Below are 8,931 nucleotides of genomic sequence, written 5' to 3'. Positions count from 1 at the left end.
AGTGTGACTACTGATCAACACTATAAATGGGATACTTAGTATGGTATAAAAGCATTTAGTACTAAATCATTTTAGTATTAAGAATCTTTAGATGGTGTTTAATAACATCACTTTGTTCAGATGTCTCTGTCTAACATGGTAACTTAAGTGTTTTTAATAAAATAGCAATCTTTTTAGTTTGACCTGTTCTGAATAGTAAAAAAACTTCAAGAATCACCATTCTGTGAAAAAACGAGAATTAGGATTATTCTTGAATTACAACAGCCATTCTAAAATAAATTCCTGCATAATTTCTAATCAGGCAGTTATGCCAATCTAGTGCTATATTTTAAGCAGGGATACAGAAAAATGTATAACTTCAAGAATACCTTTTTATTTCAGTGAGACATCAGGAAGTAAAATAAGGTAGCCAGTTAGCTGATCACTCTCACAAATTGCCTATAGTTAAGGTTATTACAAAACACATTTCCAACTCTTATTTTCTACAAGTACATGATGATGGGGAACACACAGTTACTGGTGGATTCTTTTTACAAGAAAGATCTGGCAAATGACATTCTAAATAAGCAGGCCTTACTGTATCCAAGGTTCAGCTGAAATCCATCTTCTAGTCAACTTACAGAGCAGTGCTACAGCTAGTTCTATATAGTAACTAGAAAAACCGGCTGTTTTTCCATCAAGATCCTGTTTGCACAATGCACACACCCATCATTGTCATGCAATATTTACCACTACCAGCCAGTTATCAAAGTACAAGGAAATACCTTCAGCACCAACCCTCTTATTTTTCACACGGTAAATCATTTTAGAAAAAAGCTCAGATGAAACTGTGAAGGGCCAACCATTCAAGGAGAATGGTTGGCTACCATTTCTGATCACTTGCTACAGCAGAGTGAACCTGAAAATATGACTGCTTTAAATAAAGATGGTTATCACTGTCATCCGGTATTCAATGGTATGCAGCAGCTTTGTGTCTTCTGGACACATTTGGACTGCAACAGCCAGACTTCCCAGTCAATGGCCCGGATGGATGGGAATTCTGGGAGTTGTGTTCCAATTACCTCTGAAAGCCACCAGGTTAGGAAAGACTAGTATACATCCTCTTAAAGGCAGCCAATAAGATGGCTTCAAGAGAAGCTATCAAAACTGTGGCTGCAATTCTGCACTTATACTTGACAGTAATGATCTTTGAACGATATGGAATTTACATCTAAGAGAAGTGCATTTTATCAGCTAAAAAAGAGCAGAACTGTAGCTTGACAGAGCCCCATATAAATAATCAGCATACTGTTATATAAATTAGTAAACATTTTGTGCCACTACTTCAGCTGGCTCTCAATGAAAAGATTTTTTTATTATTATTTAACTGCTCTGATGGCAAGTTAAGTAAAGCCCATCAGGAAATTGGCCAATCTGCTTTGTTAAATTATGATGAGGGGGAGAGATGTCATTGTAACCTTTATAAAATGTAACAATTTGACCAATCTTTCAGAAATTTTCAGCTGACAGAAACGTAGATTGCATATACCCTGAAAATATCAGCATAACGGGAGATTGGTGATAACTGGTGGGATTACAGAGAAAGAGCAGACTAAAGACTCAAAGCATACTAACCCCCTCCCCATTAAAACAGACTTTGAAAAAAATTTGGAAACCATTTTGTAGGCTATTATTTTTTCACCAGAGTTAGTGAAAAACATTTTTGAAATGCCATTTCATCTTTAAAATAAGCTCTTTTACATGTAATGACAGTGAGTGAAACTAAGGATAACGCCAGGCATGCCTCCCTTTCTCTTTCTCACTTCACCCTTATAGCTGATCCAGAATGCTGCAGTGCAGGGCGGAGAATCTGCTCCAAAATTCACACCACACCACCATGCCAAATAGTCCACCAAGCAGATCCTGGTAAGTCTTAGTGAGTTCCACTGATGGGGTAAGAGTGCCATGGGTACAGGAGCAATGCTGCGCTGATCTTGAGTCAGTTGGAGACAGGGCCACTTAGGTTGCTTCCAGATAATTCAGCAGGGAAAGGTGGTCATCCGTCTCTGTACTGCATGGGTGGGATAAGGCAGGTGAATACCTGTCTGTGCTCACAAGAGGTGGGAAGTCCACACTGGCACTCCAGTACAGCGAAGTGCAGTAGTTATAGCAGCAAAACTATGTTAGCTTTGTTTCACTGGGAGTGATAAAAGTGATATCTACTTAAGTGCTTTCTGGGGAAAGAAAGGCAGCAGTTTAACTGGGAAAATTTCATCTTTCTGTGAGATGTTTGGGATGAAGTGGGTGAATATCTGCTTGCTCTCATAGGAGCTTGGGAGGATGCCTGGACTTCTACTGAAGGTAGTAAGGTACACTGGCTAGAGTTACACATGTTAATGTAAAAGAAAAACCCACTATGTTCTGAATGGTGTATTCATAAGAAACTTTAGTCTTTATGATTTGACATTAATATGCAAAAGTGTCCAATCAAAGGAATAGTGGAACGGGAACAAGAACTTTGGTGAGACTCATTTCCTTCATGAGCACATTGTGATTTTATTTTGCTTACGTCAAAAGTGAAATCAGAGGATAAACTCTAAGATGCATATACACAGTTTCTTTCTCATTTGTTATTTTGAGTGTGAGAGAGAGAAGGAGAGAGATCATCACATACTAAATGCTGCAGTTATGTATCTATGGAGACACAGAGAAATGTCTGGGCTGGAGCAAGTAATAGCTGAGAAATGGCTGTCAGCAGTAAGCCATTACTTCTCTTGACACTAGCAGAGTTTCATTCAGCATTTCTCTTACCACAAGGCTCCTCCCCTCCTCAGTTTCTGTTTAACAAAAGTGGGTGGGGGAGAGTTCAAACGTGAAGACAAGCAACTGCATTGATTGGTAAAAGAGGAAAAGTAACCACCCAAGGACACCAAGCTAGAGGAACCTGCTGAGAGAGGGAGGGAGAGAGGTGGGTTCACCTCCGTGTATGATATTCTCCATCTGCCCGCCTGGTTTATGCTTTGTTATCATAGACTTTCATTTTCACTTTCTGTCTCTTTGGTGAGATCCAGTGTTATGGCTTGTCAGCCTTGGCTCACAAATTTCATTTACTGATCCTTTGTTTAAAACCGTACAGCCTCCCCCCGCCTTTTTTTTTTTTTGCAAACTGCAGGCTTTTAGTTTATTAAATGGGCATATACATCAGCATGCAAGTTAGTAAGGTGAAGTTAGTGGACAATTATCAAGAATATCAAATAATACTAAATAGTCAGATATATCCTGGCTGTGTAAATAGCTTAAGGGAGTAACACGCCATGAACAAACACTATAAACAAATGCCACCATGTTGTGAAAATTCTTAGGTGTTTCCTCTCTTCAAGTTACATACCAGCAGTAAATATACAGCAACAAGAGGACATTCTTAGCATGTTCATAGCTCAAGTAAAATGGAAGCTTGAGCCCATCTTGTCCTTTTTTGGAATAATGTCAGCTTCCTTGAGTGCAGTCTTGGCACAGTTCTTCTCTTTTATTTAAAGGATTAGGTAATACCTGGAACCATGTCAGCATCAGATATCACCTAATTTGAATGTCTGCAATATCCTCCTACTGTAACTAAATGCAGGCTCCATTCCTTGAAGAATGTCTTCCCTTTCCTCTCTTCCCCACTTTTGCTTTGACTTCCCTCTTGGCTAGTGAAGAAATTCTAAAGAACTTGAAAGTTTGCACACTGTATTCTGACCTTGATCTGGTCTAGTAAGAATATCAGAGACTTAAGCTGTTTTGTACATTTGTCCTATTTACAATATATATGTAGAATTACAGCTCATGCATTCCTTTCAGATAGCTGATCCACATCCAGCCTTCAGCTTGCTCCTGCCCCTTGCTCCTGTCTTTCCAACTTTGGCCCAAAATGACTTATGTAGTTCTTGCACATGCATACACTTTACCATACATAAAGCTGAAGAGGGATGTTTCAATTTCCAGGCTCCAATATATGCCCCATTCAAAACACTCCAGAGAACACCAGCTATTTACTAAACATTGGCTCCTAGAGAGGAAACATCTGCCAGCTGACTGGACCATTAGCAAGCAATCTCCTTGTCACAAGATGATGCCCTGCCAACAGGTTATCCCAGCTTGACAACTTCAAAAAAGCACAGCATGAACATCCAGTTTTTATTCCCAGCTTACTGAGGAGGGTTTTTGAGATCCAAATTTTGTGGGGAAGACAGTACCAGCACCAGAGCAAACACTGAAAACCTGTTTCCAGATTTAGAGTAATATTCTGAAAGGGTACATATTGACAATACTTTTTCAATCAGCACATCTTTGCAATTAGAGTTGTGGCACAAAGTCTGCATATATCATGTCTTCAATCTGAGGATATTTGAAAAGCCAATAATCAGCATCTTTGTCTCTTCATTGACATAGTTCAATTCTTATTTGACATTGGAGTCAAGTATTCTACATCTCTTTTATGATGTCATGTGGTATATAATTCTGTCAGAGTCCACCATATAAACTTCAACACAATCCTATTTATGCCTACTCAAAAGTAAACCCCATTTTATCCAATGGGAGCTACTCCAAGGCAGATGTGTATAGGATTGCTGCCATTGTTCCTCTTTATAGCTCCAATAAGCACATACAACTTTTCACTCTCCTTTCCAACCATCCTCACAAGATGCTACCTGTTATGATTTGCAGCAAGTACAATTTTCAGTAACTGGCATTCCTTCAGGTTTGCTCCAGAGTAGATATACGAGTATGCCTCTTCTTCACGCAGTCATGTAGCAACAATGTTAGGGGCCAGAGGGCTCCGCATAAGAAACAGCCTCTACCAGCTTCTGATTTCATAGCAATATCTGCCTCTTCAGGGCTGCTGCAAGTCCCATAGCTAAGCTTCCATCACAGAGGCTGGTGTCAAATGAATTCTTCACACTAAAAGATTACCGTCACAGAGCTAATGAAGTTATCTGCCCAGGCTGCTCTTTCTCACTGTTGGCTCTTCCAGGTATCTCCCAAAGACAGTGCCAAAGTCACAGTTTAAGGGGAGGATGTCCACCCAATCCTCAACTGATGTCCCAGCATAGTCTAGCTATTAGCCCATGGCTAAGAAGCTGTAAGCATAAGGACAGGAGCCCTTTGGCTCGCACCTCAGGCAAGCCAAGTGTTTTAAGCATGGAAAGAACTGTATCAGCTGCTCTCCAAGGCTGGGAACATGACCAGGGAGAAGGGTAAGAGGGGATGCTTGTGGAGGCAAAGAGAAGAGACTGGAGAAGTGAGCATACAAGATATCCTTAGCTTCTTCAACCTTTTTCCATCCCTCTTTCAGATGTTCCTACTAGATGGGCAAAAAAGCAAAAGCCCATCTAGTGGAATATGCAGGGCAGGAGGATGCATCTGACAATTGCATATAGCCGACAATTTAAACTGACCTTAGGTGATTGTTATACGCAAACTAGTTCTTACTCTGATCTAATTCCAGCACCAGGTAAAGCTTCTCCCCATCCCAGCCATTTAAATCTAAATTGAACCATGTCACCTCTGCTGAGTGATTCAATCTTGCTTTTAACTGTTTGTGTTATATTTTAATTGTTCACTGTATTTCAATCATGTGAATTACCCTGAGCATTCACTGATGGGCAATGAAAAATTCAATAATATCTACAGTTCCTGACATTTTAGAAAGTCCATACTTATGTTTTGGGGGTTTTCTCCACTCATGTTTCCATTCCAGAATTATTTGCATCCCATTCTATATCTCTTTACAATTCCATGCATAGTTTCTTCCAAAAGAGTAAAGGAAAGCAAAAGGTTTCTCTTCAGTTTAGTTCAGCACTGTCTAGCAATCTGCTTGATGATATGACTCTGTGGTGGGCTATAGCAATTCATAGGTCAAACACAGCGTGAATCCAAACATTTGCTGAAAGACCCCAGGACACAATGCTTTTTATATTTCATAATGTCTCTCCACAGGATTATGTTTTCCTGGCAGAAGGCAAGGAGGGAAGAATGCCACCTGAAGCACCCTCTGAATTTGAATAACGCTTTGCCTTCAGTCATCCTATGAACACTTTTAGGTAAGTATATTTTAATTCACTTGGACTTCTGTCCACATAAACATGTTTAGGAAGATTAGGGACCAACACCTGAGCCTGTTTTCTAGAAAGAACAAACAATGTTTTAAGTGTTTTTAAATATACTTTTATGACTCACTGTTATAGCAGGCACAGTATGTGCAGAGAAAGAGCTAATACATTGCATGTACCTACTGAGGGAATTAAGAATCCTTGTGCACAGGGACACTCTGTAGCTCCATCACAACTTCCAGGTCTGAAGGCCAGAGCAACTCATATTACGAATGTAAGGGAAGTTGTGCCTTGACCAGCCCTGAGAAAACAGACTAGAGAGGAGGACCAAATGTACTCACTGCAGTGCTGTACCCAGGTGCTTTACTCTCCCTCATGATAATCAATGGTAGGCTGGGGTTTGTCAGATGTCATATGGGAGAAAGAAGGTCATGCATTCAAGAGCAAATTTGAGGTGAAGATCAAATTCTCTTACTGGTATTATGGTGGCTGAGATGCAGAGTTTGACCCTTCTGAGGTGTGTTCCAAAAGGAAACTAGTTTATAATGTCCCATAAAAGAGGTGTGTGTGTGTGTGTGTGTGTGTGTGTGTGTGTGCAGGGGCTGGAATTAAACCATTTCTAAGGGACAATCATCACTTCTGGAAACTTCTCTGGTCTGCCTTTGAATTTTCATGAAGCATATAGGCTTAATTTTTTTTCCAGAAGCTTTGGATTCTGCAGCTCTTATCCACTGCCATTTTGTAGCTTATAAATCCCTGTCTAACATCAGCAATAGTCAGCTTGTCACTTCAAATTATCCTCATAATATCCTCTTCTACTATCTAAATATAGGTCTTGCCATTAACAATCCTTCAAGGCAAAGAGGATGACCGTAGTAGTTTATACATTTCACTGCAACAGAAAATTGTAGGAAAACTACAAATGTTTGTTTAAAGAGTTATATAATAATCAGGTCTCTTGTATTCAGTGAGTGTATTTTGCAACAGCATCTGTGAACACCCAACTTTAATAAACGGCTTATAATTTGTTAATGACAAATTACAACCTGTATGTAAAGTCAATGGATCAAGTTCAATTGTTAAATAATTCACAAGTTGTCTAAAATAACTAATTTTCAGGGAATGTTTCAGACCCATAGAATGAGACACTTACCTGGGCCTATGCTTCCCTGAATTCCATCAGGTTTATCCTCAGGTAGACCTGTACAGAATTACACTGTAAATCAACATTGGAAGGACCTAACACTAAGCAAGGGTGATGAGCATTTTAAAGTTTGCAAACATATGTTTCTATATAAAACTTCAGACTCAATGTGTCTAGGGATCCAATCATTATGACTAGTTCACTTTCAAATTTGAATTAAAAAAAGAAGAAAAAAACAAAAAACAAAAGTTCACACCTGTGATCCAATTTGTTTAACAACTAAGGTACCTGCAACTCAGGATCTGAAAATATTTTCTGATAGTTTCTGAAACAATGCACCAAAATAGATAGAAATATGTAGAATATGATGTATGCAAGAAGCAGAAAAGTCATACTCATGCAACACTAATGCAACACTATACATAAATATACAGTGGGATGGCTATAGTGAAGGATACTATCCCATCATCAGCACTGAAGTAAGATTCAACTGAGAGGAGAGAGGGATGCCATCTTGTTTTTGGGCTCATCCTCTTTATAAAAACCTTAATTTAAAAATGTGCTTGGCAAATTACCATGGTTTCGTTCCTACTGATAAATGAGCTCTCCAAACACAACAGGTGGCATAAGTAGAGTTTCTCAGAGGATTACCTTTTCCTGATAGGCATTGCCCATTTTTTGTTTGCATTCAGATAGCCTTCTCATAACTAATATTGATTATCCTTCACAACATTTAAGAAGCAATCAAAAAGATATGTGTGAAATTCCTCAGGGTTTGGAGGATTCTTTCAAAACTGCAGACTAAAGCAAGTTTATAGGAAGTTATGCCAGGCTCCTTTCATTTACTCAACAGGATAAAAAGACTGTATAAATTCTCCTGCTACATTTTCAATTTCAGTTACATTTACCATTCAATAGTCATATGTTATGCAACAAAACAGGGATAGAGTAAGCATAATAAATGAAAAAAATACTGCACAGAATCTCACAGCTGTGTCTTGAAAGGAATATAATTTTTGCAAGCCAGTAAAAATATGACTTTATTCCACATACTAAGCTGGTTCACTTGACTCCACAAGCTACAGAGAGTTGTCATCCTTGTTTGTTTCGGAATGACTTGTCACATTGTCAAAGCCCAGTGTGAGTTTATAGCCATGTACAAGCCACCCGGAGGCCTCATAGCTTGTCACTGGGTTGTTCAGAGTGGCTTCTTGTGATGCATCAGTGTGGCAGGAGTGGGTCCTGCACAGCCTATTAGAAAGGGCTGCACAGATGCCTGGCAAGAGCAGAAGAAAAAACTGACCTCCATCCTTCCTCCTTCAGTCTGGTGCATCATTTGACAATGACTGGCTTTTTTCCCCACGTGAGCGGAATTAGCACAGCTATGTTTGTATGTACCAGTGGTTTTCAACAGACCAGCGCCAGTCTGTAGGAGATTTCCTACTGGTCTGCAGGAGGGCTGCAACTCACTCGCCATGGACTGGCACACAGGGCTGGCTGTGCTCCACCACCTCTTCCTCAGTAAGCATTGCATTCATGGGGGGTGCACCAGTGCCACCTGGGGGGAAGACAGGGAGGGGAGAGCCAGCTTGATGGGAGCCAGCAGGGAGTTATGCTGCACCAATTTCAGTATTTTATTCTTTTGTTGGCATTTTTGTTGGTTGGTTTCTGGTTGTTTTGGAGAATTCCCTTCCCTTCCCTTCCCTTCCCTTCCCT

Source organism: Varanus komodoensis, unplaced genomic scaffold, assembly GCF_004798865.1.
Source record: "Varanus komodoensis strain SLA01 unplaced genomic scaffold, ASM479886v1 scaffold4, whole genome shotgun sequence".
NCBI classification, from domain to species: Eukaryota; Metazoa; Chordata; class Lepidosauria; order Squamata; family Varanidae; genus Varanus; species Varanus komodoensis.
This window is presented reverse-complemented; position numbering follows the sequence as displayed.